Here is a 12112-nt window from a genome sequence, read left to right as displayed (position 1 = left end):
ACAGTAACGTTGGAATTTTCTGTGATTGATGGCTGAGAGAAGAAGCTGTGCACTGCTGATTCTGTCTTCTCTGCACTCTCATCATCCATACTTGTCTCTGGGGTCTCCAAAGCCCGGTGATCATTTCTTCCTGCTCCAGCACCTGTGCTGAGTCCAAAGAGCCTTGGGGCAGCCAGGGCTGGTAGCAGGAGAGCTGCTGAAAGGCACCGCCAGCCACGCAGCCTTCCCCTCCAAGGCTCCAGAGACACACGGGCAGAAAGCTGTGGCCAAAGCTGGATGGCTGCCGACATCCATCCCCTCTTCACAGGGTGGCCTTGCAGGATAGCAAAATCCACATGGACATCCCACGTCATTCCAGCACTGACTTTCACCCCAAACCTTCCCATTTTCTACAAGGAAAAATCTGCTTTTCTCTTCTGCCTTGATAGGGATGAATTCCCTTGGCTGATGTGTTTGGCATAAAGCTTGTCCTCACAGGGAAACCCTGATGGGCAATGTGAAGCTCTTCTGCCCATCCAGAACCCATTTTGTCCCACTGGATGGTGGGAAGTGCAGTGCAAATGAACCACCCTTCTCTCCTTGGCCAGCAGCTGCTTTCACAGCCCAATGGCCTGGCACGGTGCAGATGAAGTCAGGCTGTAACTAAGTGTGGGCCATTCTATCTGCCCAGGGAACAAACAATGTGAGCAGAGGAAATGACCTCAAGTTGTGCCACGAGAGGCTTAGCTTGCATTTCTCCAGGAAATATTCCTTCAACAACAAGGATGTCAAGCTTGGGAACAGGCTGCCTGGGGAAATGGCTGAGTCAGCACCCTCAGAACGGTTAAAAAGTCATGTGGAAGTGGCATCTGGGGACGTGGCCGATTGGAGCAGTGGGCAGTGTGAAGTTTGCAGTTGCACTGTGTGATTGGGAGCGACTTTTTCAACCACACTCACTTCCAGATTTAAGTGTAGCTCAACCAGTGAGGAGTCAAAGCTCAGACTCAATGATCCTCAAGGCTGCATTCCAACAGGGATATCTATCAGATTGCCAAGGAAAGGCAGATGAAAATAATTGCAAAAGAGACAACAATGGGAGTGCTTTGGAAAAGTTTCAGTCAAGGGCAGCTCTAAGCAGGGCCACTCTGAGTGCCTGAGCCACGAGTCGGCTCAGGAGACAGAGGGTGTGGTTGGCTGGCTTGTGACGTGCTGTGACACGTGTGACATCACGGGGCACGTGTCACAATGCCGGCAGCAAAGAAAGGCCCCAGCAGCTCACGCTGGCCTTGCATTGCTTTGGCAAGCGGTGAGTGCACACGTGGTGGGGAGGCTGTGCTGGGAACAAGGGCTGGGGCAGAAACACTGCACCTGGGGCTGGCTTCTCCCTCTGCGTGCAGGGACAGCCCCGCCTAGGAGAACCTTGGGCAGGCCACAGGGCTGGAGCTGGAGCTGCTGGGGCAGGGAGACAGGCCTTGCTGCCTGCATGCTGGCTGTGTGGGGCCCTGTCCTTCCTGCGCCCGCATCCCTGAGGATCCTCCCTCCCCGCCCCACTCACGGGCTTCTCCCCTTCCTCCTGCAGACCATGGAGCCCATGGTATTCCTTTTCATGCTCTTGAAAAGCCTCATCCAGTACCCACAGCACGTGGCTGACGCTTTGGATGAGGAAACACGTCTGCGCATGGAAGCACGTGCAAAGCATCTGGAATGGGAGAGGATTCATCTGGAGCAGGAGATGGAACAGCTCACCCAGGAGCAGCTGAAGCAGGTGCAGCTCTTGCAGCTCTTAGCTGTTGCTGTGCTCCTGGCCCTTCTCTTGGTCCTCTGGTTGATTGGGTGGAAAAACAGCCTGAGCAGAGAGGAGGATGAACAAGACAACCGTGGGGCAGATGAAGAGGAAGCGGGCAATGTTGCGGCTAACGAAGAAGACAACGTTGGCAATGAAGATGTCAATGAGGTTGCAGTTGCAGAAAACAACAACGATGCTGCAAATGAAGTCCAAGAAGAAGAAGAGGATGATTTTGACGATTTCCTTGGAGAAGTTGTAATGGAGCGCATCCAGTGGCCTGTACAGGACCTGCAGAGAGGCTGTGAGTGGATAACTGACCTGATGGATAATTATACCATTTACTTTGGCCATGTTTTGGCCAACAGTTTCTACCCGGTCCTGCAACGAGCCATCGGGGTGGGCAGTGCCTTTGAAGGCTGGAGTCCCCGTGAGCAGGATGTCGTCTACAGCATGCTCATCCCCATGACTCCTCCCCGAGGCCACAGCTTCCACCTGGAGCTGGAGAGTGAAGAGCAGAGGCACGTCAGGAACTTCCGTGTCCGCGTGCAGCTGGAGTGCACCTGCAGCAGGGAGCAGCAGCCTGAGGACATGCTGTGCTTCCTGCACCACCCCGAGGAGGAGCTGAGCAGCAATCAGGATCCCAGCCTCCTAGACACCCTGTGCACCGGCTCCTACCTCGACGTGCAGAAAACTGCCCGCTGGTTTTACCAGCTGGTGAGAGCAGTCTGGCCAGCTCTGCCTCAGTCACACAACTGGCATTTAAGGCTGATGCCCTCCACACGCTCCTGCCAATTCCAGGTGTCCTACGGGCAGGAAAGCTTCAGGATTGAGCTGTTCTTCGGCGTGCGGAGAGGTGACTCAGCCATCTTTGTGTGCAGCCAGCCTAGAGAGGCCTACACAGCAAGCACAACCTGGCCCGAGTCCTACGCTGTGGCAGAGGTTGAGTTCTTCAAGCACATTGCCAGGCAGGCCCCCCCTGACAGCCTGCACCTCAAATGCCTGCAGTTCTTCACCCGTCTTCCTCTGGGCTTCAGCTTTTCCACCTACACCATGAAGACCATTGTCATGCACCTGCTTAACATCACACCCGTCTCAGAGTGGCGCAGGAGAGATCTCGTGGTACGACTGCTGGATATCATCAACAGCCTGCACTTATGTCTGCGAGCAAAATGCCTCCACCACTTCATTGTGGGCAACCAGAGGCTTCCTCAGGACATCAACTTACCCGCAGATGTCCAAAGAGCTGAGCCATACAATCTCCTCCAGCACCTGGCCCAGCAGCCAGCTGCCCACGCCCATGCACTCTATGAGTACCACATTCTCTACAAGTGGTTCAGAAGAATCCTTCTTGCTGAGGATTTACCGGATGAAGGGGAAGAGTTATGGCTCTGAGCACAGAGCTGTGCTTGTGCTGCTCGCAGCTGCCAGCAGAGAACCACCTTGCAGTCCCCATTTGGTGCTTTCAGGAGAAGAGGATGCCTGCAAAGCTTTGGCAAAGGTCCCACTGCCTCTCCTGCCGCCTCAGCAGGTGCAGGGCCACGGGCGGCTGTCTTCTACCTCCTTGCATCTTTTCATTTGCCAACAAAGCGCCCCGACCGCACTGAGCCCTGCTTGCCTAGGAACTCTCCCATTGCTGAAAAAGCACACAAAGAGAACACGTGCCGTACAAGCAGGGCCAACCTCTCCAAAGCCCACCTGCAACATGCAGCTTTTCCCAGCCTTTGAAAAGGGCAAAATTTCAAGCATGACAGAAGTGGGAATGTGGGACCAAGAAAGAGAAAAAGCAACGGGGCAAGAAGAACCAAGAGGAAAAATCGGCACTGCTGGCCCAGGATCAATCAATGGATGGAGCCTCTCCTTCTCCCTGGAATGGACAGCTTGACATCAGCATGGGACCACAAGGATTGGAGCCGACCTGAATTTTTGCATGCAGTGGAATCTAGATTTTTATTTCGCAGATATATATATAGTGTATTCCTATTATAGACTATAATTTTTATAAATTATATATGCTAGTAAATCACCGTAAAACAAAGCACTATTCTGATAGAAATAATATAAAATATATGAAATCTGTAGTTATGATGTGAGGGTAAAACATTACTTTAAAGAGTTGAATGTGTAATTACGTTTAAATAGTATGAGTAGAGCATGTGTTTCGTGTCACTATCTCTTTTGGAACATATTGTTGCTCCAAGTACATTTATGTCTGGAAGCCTTTCCATAAAATAGATATATTTATAACATATATAATAAACAGAGCATATATATATGGTGTATAAATTATACTGGAACATAACTGTATAACATCTATTATATAACACATGCCTAGAGTATATTACATATATGATATCATTTTTATATACATGTAAAGCCATATCTAGTATCTCTGTGTGTTGGGACCCATAATAATGTTCTAGATATAGGGCATTTATGAGTGGCAAACTGGGAAATTATTTCCCCTTTTTTCAATAAAATGCAATTTTGCAGAATCCAGAGTGTACAAGGTTTTATTGATCTCAGCCAGGCCCATAGTAGTATTCAATGCCACACACTGTGCATTCTGGGCTCATGAACAGACCACTTGAAATCAAACTGAGAGTGCTGAATTGGTTCGAAACAGAAATTGAGCTGAGCAGCACCTAGCCCCTCTGATCACAGAATCCCAGAAACGTTTGGCTTGGAAGGGCCCCTTAGAGGTTGTCTTGTTCCAGCCCGGCTGCCAAGGGCAAGGACACCTTCCGCCAGGCCACGTTGCTGCAAGGCCCATCCAAGCTGGCCTGGAACACTGCCAGGGATGGGGCAGCCACAGCTTCTGTGGGCAGCGTGGGCCAGCCCCAAGCAGCCTCTGAGGCCAGAATTCCTTGCCCATCTTCAGCCTAAGGCTGCCCTTCCTGTGGCACTGGGAAGCCTCTGGCCCTGGCGCTGTGCCTGCAGGCCCTTGGCAACAGCCCCTCTGCAGGTCTCTGCTGGCTCCCGGGCAGGGACTCAAAGGCCGCAGGAAGGTGCCCCTGGAGAAGGCCCTGGAGAGCGCTGGGGCCAGGAGTGCCGCCATGAGGGCAGCAAGCGGGGCCTGGCCTGTCCGTGCCTGCGGCAGGGCGCAGGGCGGGCGCTCGGGCCCTGCCAGCTGCAGCTGGGAGCTCTGCAGGGCGGCCGGCAGAGAGCCGTGGGCTCCCGCAGCTCTGCGGCCCTCACGGCTGAGGCAGCTGCCCAGGCACAGCCCGCTGGGGACACGCGGCCGGCCCGGGGCCACCCGCAGGGGGACCCTGCTCTGGGGCCAGCCCAGGCCGCAGCAGGGAGCAGCTCATGGGGCCGTGCCCGGCCAGGGAACGGCTGTGCCCGGGAACAGGGCTCGGGGAGCAGGGCAGCAGGGCCGCCAGTGCTGGCCACACTGAGAGTGGGGCACACACGGCTGCAGTCACAGGCAGCATCCGACAGGAACCTGCTCACTCTCTGCAGCTCCCAGACAGGAGCGTGGGGCTGGTGCCGGTCACCCTCTGCTCACAGGAAACAAGGGGAGAAGACAAGAGGAAAGTGCCTCAAGTTCTGCCAGGAGAGGTTTAGATTGGGTATTAAGATAAAATGTCTCCTCTGAAAGAGTTGTCAAGCACTGGCAACAGCTGACCATGGAATTGCTAGAATTGTCATTGCTTGAGGCACTGCAGCAATGTGTGGAGGTGGCACATGGAGTCATGGTTTCCAGATGGACTTAGCACAGTCATGCTCGTGCCCTCCGACTTGATAGCAGGACCAATGTGGAGTGGGACACAGCCATGATGCTGGCAGCTGTGAGCCAACTCAAAGCCATAGCGATGAGTCTTCCACCTTGGCTAGCACCAGTGCTGGCAGCTTAAAGACTGGCACCATGCCACCTTACCCTACTGCAGAACCCTCCTAGGGTCAAGCTGGGACAGGGGAGGGGGCTGGGCGGCTCTCCCAGCTCCTGAGCACAAGGTGAGAAAAGAGAAACGCTGTTACCCATCAATCCCTCCCACTGACACATCTTAACAGGGGAAAGGGAGAGACAAAGGCACAATTCTGACTTCCATCTAGGCAGCACTGAGCGTGGACCTCTCCAGTCCAGGTGTACAATATGGCAAATGCCTCAGGTTTTCCCGTGGAGGAAAAAGCTCCAAACAAACACAAAAAAGACCCCCAACCCAAACAGTAACGTTGGAATTTTCTGTGATTGATGGCTGAGAGAAGAAGCTGTGCACTGCTGATTCTGTCTTCTCTGCACTCTCATCATCCATACTTGTCTCTGGGGTCTCCAAAGCCCGGTGATCATTTCTTCCTGCTCCAGCACCTGTGCTGAGTCCAAAGAGCCTTGGGGCAGCCAGGGCTGGTAGCAGGAGAGCTGCTGAAAGGCACCGCCAGCCACGCAGCCTTCCCCTCCAAGGCTCCAGAGACACACGGGCAGAAAGCTGTGGCCAAAGCTGGATGGCTGCCGACATCCATCCCCTCTTCACAGGGTGGCCTTGCAGGATAGCAAAATCCACATGGACATCCCACGTCATTCCAGCACTGACTTTCACCCCAAACCTTCCCATTTTCTACAAGGAAAAATCTGCTTTTCTCTTCTGCCTTGATAGGGATGAATTCCCTTGGCTGATGTGTTTGGCATAAAGCTTGTCCTCACAGGGAAACCCTGATGGGCAATGTGAAGCTCTTCTGCCCATCCAGAACCCATTTTGTCCCACTGGATGGTGGGAAGTGCAGTGCAAATGAACCACCCTTCTCTCCTTGGCCAGCAGCTGCTTTCACAGCCCAATGGCCTGGCACGGTGCAGATGAAGTCAGGCTGTAACTAAGTGTGGGCCATTCTATCTGCCCAGGGAACAAACAATGTGAGCAGAGGAAATGACCTCAAGTTGTGCCACGAGAGGCTTAGCTTGCATTTCTCCAGGAAATATTCCTTCAACAACAAGGATGTCAAGCTTGGGAACAGGCTGCCTGGGGAAATGGCTGAGTCAGCACCCTCAGAACGGTTAAAAAGTCATGTGGAAGTGGCATCTGGGGAGCTGGCCGATTGGAGCAGTGGGCAGTGTGAAGTTTGCAGTTGCACTGTGTGATTGGGAGCGACTTTTTCAACCACACTCACTTCCAGATTTAAGTGTAGCTCAACCAGTGAGGAGTCAAAGCTCAGACTCAATGATCCTCAAGGCTGCATTCCAACAGGGATATCTATCAGATTGCCAAGGAAAGGCAGATGAAAATAATTGCAAAAGAGACAACAATGGGAGTGCTTTGGAAAAGCTTCAGTCAAGGGCAGCTCTAAGCAGGGCCACTCTGAGTGCCTGAGCCACGAGTCGGCTCAGGAGACAGAGGGTGTGGTTGGCTGGCTTGTGACGTGCTGTGACACGTGTGACATCACGGGGCACGTGTCACAATGCCGGCAGCAAAGAAAGGCCCCAGCAGCTCACGCTGGCCTTGCATTGCTTTGGCAAGCGGTGAGTGCACACGTGGTGGGGAGGCTGTGCTGGGAACAAGGGCTGGGGCAGAAACACTGCACCTGGGGCTGGCTTCTCCCTCTGCGTGCAGGGACAGCCCCGCCTAGGAGAACCTTGGGCAGGCCACAGGGCTGGAGCTGGAGCTGCTGGGGCAGGGAGACAGGCCTTGCTGCCTGCATGCTGGCTGTGTGGGGCCCTGTCCTTCCTGCGCCCGCATCCCTGAGGATCCTCCCTCCCCGCCCCACTCACGGGCTTCTCCCCTTCCTCCTGCAGACCATGGAGCCCATGGTATTCCTTTTCATGCTCTTGAAAAGCCTCATCCAGTACCCACAGCACGTGGCTGACGCTTTGGATGAGGAAACACGTCTGCGCATGGAAGCACGTGCAAAGCATCTGGAATGGGAGAGGATTCATCTGGAGCAGGAGATGGAACAGCTCACCCAGGAGCAGCTGAAGCAGGTGCAGCTCTTGCAGCTCTTAGCTGTTGCTGTGCTCCTGGCCCTTCTCTTGGTCCTCTGGTTGATTGGGTGGAAAAACAGCCTGAGCAGAGAGGAGGATGAACAAGACAACCGTGGGGCAGATGAAGAGGAAGCGGGCAATGTTGCGGCTAACGAAGAAGACAACGTTGGCAATGAAGATGTCAATGAGGTTGCAGTTGCAGAAAACAACAACGATGCTGCAAATGAAGTCCAAGAAGAAGAAGAGGATGATTTTGACGATTTCCTTGGAGAAGTTGTAATGGAGCGCATCCAGTGGCCTGTACAGGACCTGCAGAGAGGCTGTGAGTGGATAACTGACCTGATGGATAATTATACCATTTACTTTGGCCATGTTTTGGCCAACAGTTTCTACCCGGTCCTGCAACGAGCCATCGGGGTGGGCAGTGCCTTTGAAGGCTGGAGTCCCCGTGAGCAGGATGTCGTCTACAGCATGCTCATCCCCATGACTCCTCCCCGAGGCCACAGCTTCCACCTGGAGCTGGAGAGTGAAGAGCAGAGGCACGTCAGGAACTTCCGTGTCCGCGTGCAGCTGGAGTGCACCTGCAGCAGGGAGCAGCAGCCTGAGGACATGCTGTGCTTCCTGCACCACCCCGAGGAGGAGCTGAGCAGCAATCAGGATCCCAGCCTCCTAGACACCCTGTGCACCGGCTCCTACCTCGACGTGCAGAAAACTGCCCGCTGGTTTTACCAGCTGGTGAGAGCAGTCTGGCCAGCTCTGCCTCAGTCACACAACTGGCATTTAAGGCTGATGCCCTCCACACGCTCCTGCCAATTCCAGGTGTCCTACGGGCAGGAAAGCTTCAGGATTGAGCTGTTCTTCGGCGTGCGGAGAGGTGACTCAGCCATCTTTGTGTGCAGCCAGCCTAGAGAGGCCTACACAGCAAGCACAACCTGGCCCGAGTCCTACGCTGTGGCAGAGGTTGAGTTCTTCAAGCACATTGCCAGGCAGGCCCCCCCTGACAGCCTGCACCTCAAATGCCTGCAGTTCTTCACCCGTCTTCCTCTGGGCTTCAGCTTTTCCACCTACACCATGAAGACCATTGTCATGCACCTGCTTAACATCACACCCGTCTCAGAGTGGCGCAGGAGAGATCTCGTGGTACGACTGCTGGATATCATCAACAGCCTGCACTTATGTCTGCGAGCAAAATGCCTCCACCACTTCATTGTGGGCAACCAGAGGCTTCCTCAGGACATCAACTTACCCGCAGATGTCCAAAGAGCTGAGCCATACAATCTCCTCCAGCACCTGGCCCAGCAGCCAGCTGCCCACGCCCATGCACTCTATGAGTACCACATTCTCTACAAGTGGTTCAGAAGAATCCTTCTTGCTGAGGATTTACCGGATGAAGGGGAAGAGTTATGGCTCTGAGCACAGAGCTGTGCTTGTGCTGCTCGCAGCTGCCAGCAGAGAACCACCTTGCAGTCCCCATTTGGTGCTTTCAGGAGAAGAGGATGCCTGCAAAGCTTTGGCAAAGGTCCCACTGCCTCTCCTGCCGCCTCAGCAGGTGCAGGGCCACGGGCGGCTGTCTTCTACCTCCTTGCATCTTTTCATTTGCCAACAAAGCGCCCCGACCGCACTGAGCCCTGCTTGCCTAGGAACTCTCCCATTGCTGAAAAAGCACACAAAGAGAACACGTGCCGTACAAGCAGGGCCAACCTCTCCAAAGCCCACCTGCAACATGCAGCTTTTCCCAGCCTTTGAAAAGGGCAAAATTTCAAGCATGACAGAAGTGGGAATGTGGGACCAAGAAAGAGAAAAAGCAACGGGGCAAGAAGAACCAAGAGGAAAAATCGGCACTGCTGGCCCAGGATCAATCAATGGATGGAGCCTCTCCTTCTCCCTGGAATGGACAGCTTGACATCAGCATGGGACCACAAGGATTGGAGCCGACCTGAATTTTTGCATGCAGTGGAATCTAGATTTTTATTTCGCAGATATATATATAGTGTATTCCTATTATAGACTATAATTTTTATAAATTATATATGCTAGTAAATCACCGTAAAACAAAGCACTATTCTGATAGAAATAATATAAAATATATGAAATCTGTAGTTATGATGTGAGGGTAAAACATTACTTTAAAGAGTTGAATGTGTAATTACGTTTAAATAGTATGAGTAGAGCATGTGTTTCGTGTCACTATCTCTTTTGGAACATATTGTTGCTCCAAGTACATTTATGTCTGGAAGCCTTTCCATAAAATAGATATATTTATAACATATATAATAAACAGAGCATATATATATGGTGTATAAATTATACTGGAACATAACTGTATAACATCTATTATATAACACATGCCTAGAGTATATTACATATATGATATCATTTTTATATACATGTAAAGCCATATCTAGTATCTCTGTGTGTTGGGACCCATAATAATGTTCTAGATATAGGGCATTTATGAGTGGCAAACTGGGAAATTATTTCCCCTTTTTTCAATAAAATGCAATTTTGCAGAATCCAGAGTGTACAAGGTTTTATTGATCTCAGCCAGGCCCATAGTAGTATTCAATGCCACACACTGTGCATTCTGGGCTCATGAACAGACCACTTGAAATCAAACTGAGAGTGCTGAATTGGTTCGAAACAGAAATTGAGCTGAGCAGCACCTAGCCCCTCTGATCACAGAATCCCAGAAACGTTTGGCTTGGAAGGGCCCCTTAGAGGTTGTCTTGTTCCAGCCCGGCTGCCAAGGGCAAGGACACCTTCCGCCAGGCCACGTTGCTGCAAGGCCCATCCAAGCTGGCCTGGAACACTGCCAGGGATGGGGCAGCCACAGCTTCTGTGGGCAGCGTGGGCCAGCCCCAAGCAGCCTCTGAGGCCAGAATTCCTTGCCCATCTTCAGCCTAAGGCTGCCCTTCCTGTGGCACTGGGAAGCCTCTGGCCCTGGCGCTGTGCCTGCAGGCCCTTGCCAACAGCCCCGCTGCAGGTCTCTGCTGGCTCCCGGGCAGGGACTCAAAGGCCGCAGGAAGGTGCCCCTGGAGAAGGCCCTGGAGAGCGCTGGGGCCAGGAGTGCCGCCATGAGGGCAGCAAGCGGGGCCTGGCCTGTCCGTGCCTGCGGCAGGGCGCAGGGCGGGCGCTCAGGCCCTGCCAGCTGCAGCTGGGAGCTCTGCAGGGCGGCCGGCAGAGAGCCGTGGGCTCCCGCAGCTCTGCGGCCCTCACGGCTGAGGCAGCTGCCCAGGCACAGCCCGCTGGGGACACGCGGCCGGCCCGGGGCCACCCGCAGGGGGACCCTGCTCTGGGGCCAGCCCAGGCCGCAGCAGGGAGCAGCTCATGGGGCCGTGCCCGGCCAGGGAACGGCTGTGCCCGGGGACAGGGCTCGGGGAGCAGGGCAGCAGGGCCGCCAGTGCTGGCCACACTGAGAGTGGGGCACACACGGCTGCAGTCACAGGCAGCATCCGACAGGAACCTGCTCACTCTCTGCAGCTCCCAGACAGGAGCGTGGGGCTGGTGCCGGTCACCCTCTGCTCACAGGAAACAAGGGGAGAAGACAAGAGGAAAGTGCCTCAAGTTCTGCCAGGAGAGGTTTAGATTGGGTATTAAGATAAAATGTCTCCTCTGAAAGAGTTGTCAAGCACTGGCAACAGCTGACCATGGAATTGCTAGAATTGTCATTGCTTGAGGCACTGCAGCAATGTGTGGAGGTGGCACATGGAGTCATGGTTTCCAGATGGACTTAGCACAGTCATGCTCATGCCCTCCGACTTGATAGCAGGACCAATGTGGAGTGGGACACAGCCATGATGCTGGCAGCTGTGAGCCAACTCAAAGCCATAGCGATGAGTCTTCCACCTTGGCTAGCACCAGTGCTGGCAGCTTAAAGACTGGCAACATGCCACCTTACCCTACTGCAGAACCCTCCTAGGGTCAGCTGGGACAGGGGAGGGGGCTGGGCGGCTCTCCCAGCTCCTGAGCACAAGGTGAGAAAAGAGAAACGCTGTTACCCATCAATTCCTCCCACTGACACATCTTAACAGGGGAAAGGGAGAGACAAAGGCACAATTCTGACTTCCATCTAGGCAGCACTGAGCGTGGACCTCTCCAGTCCAGGTGTACAATATGGCAAATGCCTCAGGTTTTCCCGTGGAGGAAAAAGCTCCAAACAAACACAAAAAAGACCCCCAACCCAAACAGTAACGTTGGAATTTTCTGTGATTGATGGCTGAGAGAAGAAGCTGTGCACTGCTGATTCTGTCTTCTCTGCACTCTCATCATCCATACTTGTCTCTGGAGTCTCCAAAGCCCGGTGATCATTTCTTCCTGCTCCAGCACCTGTGCTGAGTCCAAAGAGCCTTGGGGCAGCCAGGGCTGGTAGCAGGAGAGCTGCTGAAAGGCACCGCCAGCCACGCAGCCTTCCCCTCCAAGGCTCCAGAGACACACGGGCA

Source organism: Passer domesticus, chromosome 6 (genome assembly GCF_036417665.1).
Source record: "Passer domesticus isolate bPasDom1 chromosome 6, bPasDom1.hap1, whole genome shotgun sequence".
Classification (NCBI taxonomy): domain Eukaryota; kingdom Metazoa; phylum Chordata; class Aves; order Passeriformes; family Passeridae; genus Passer; species Passer domesticus.
Note: the sequence above shows the minus strand (reverse complement) of the source record.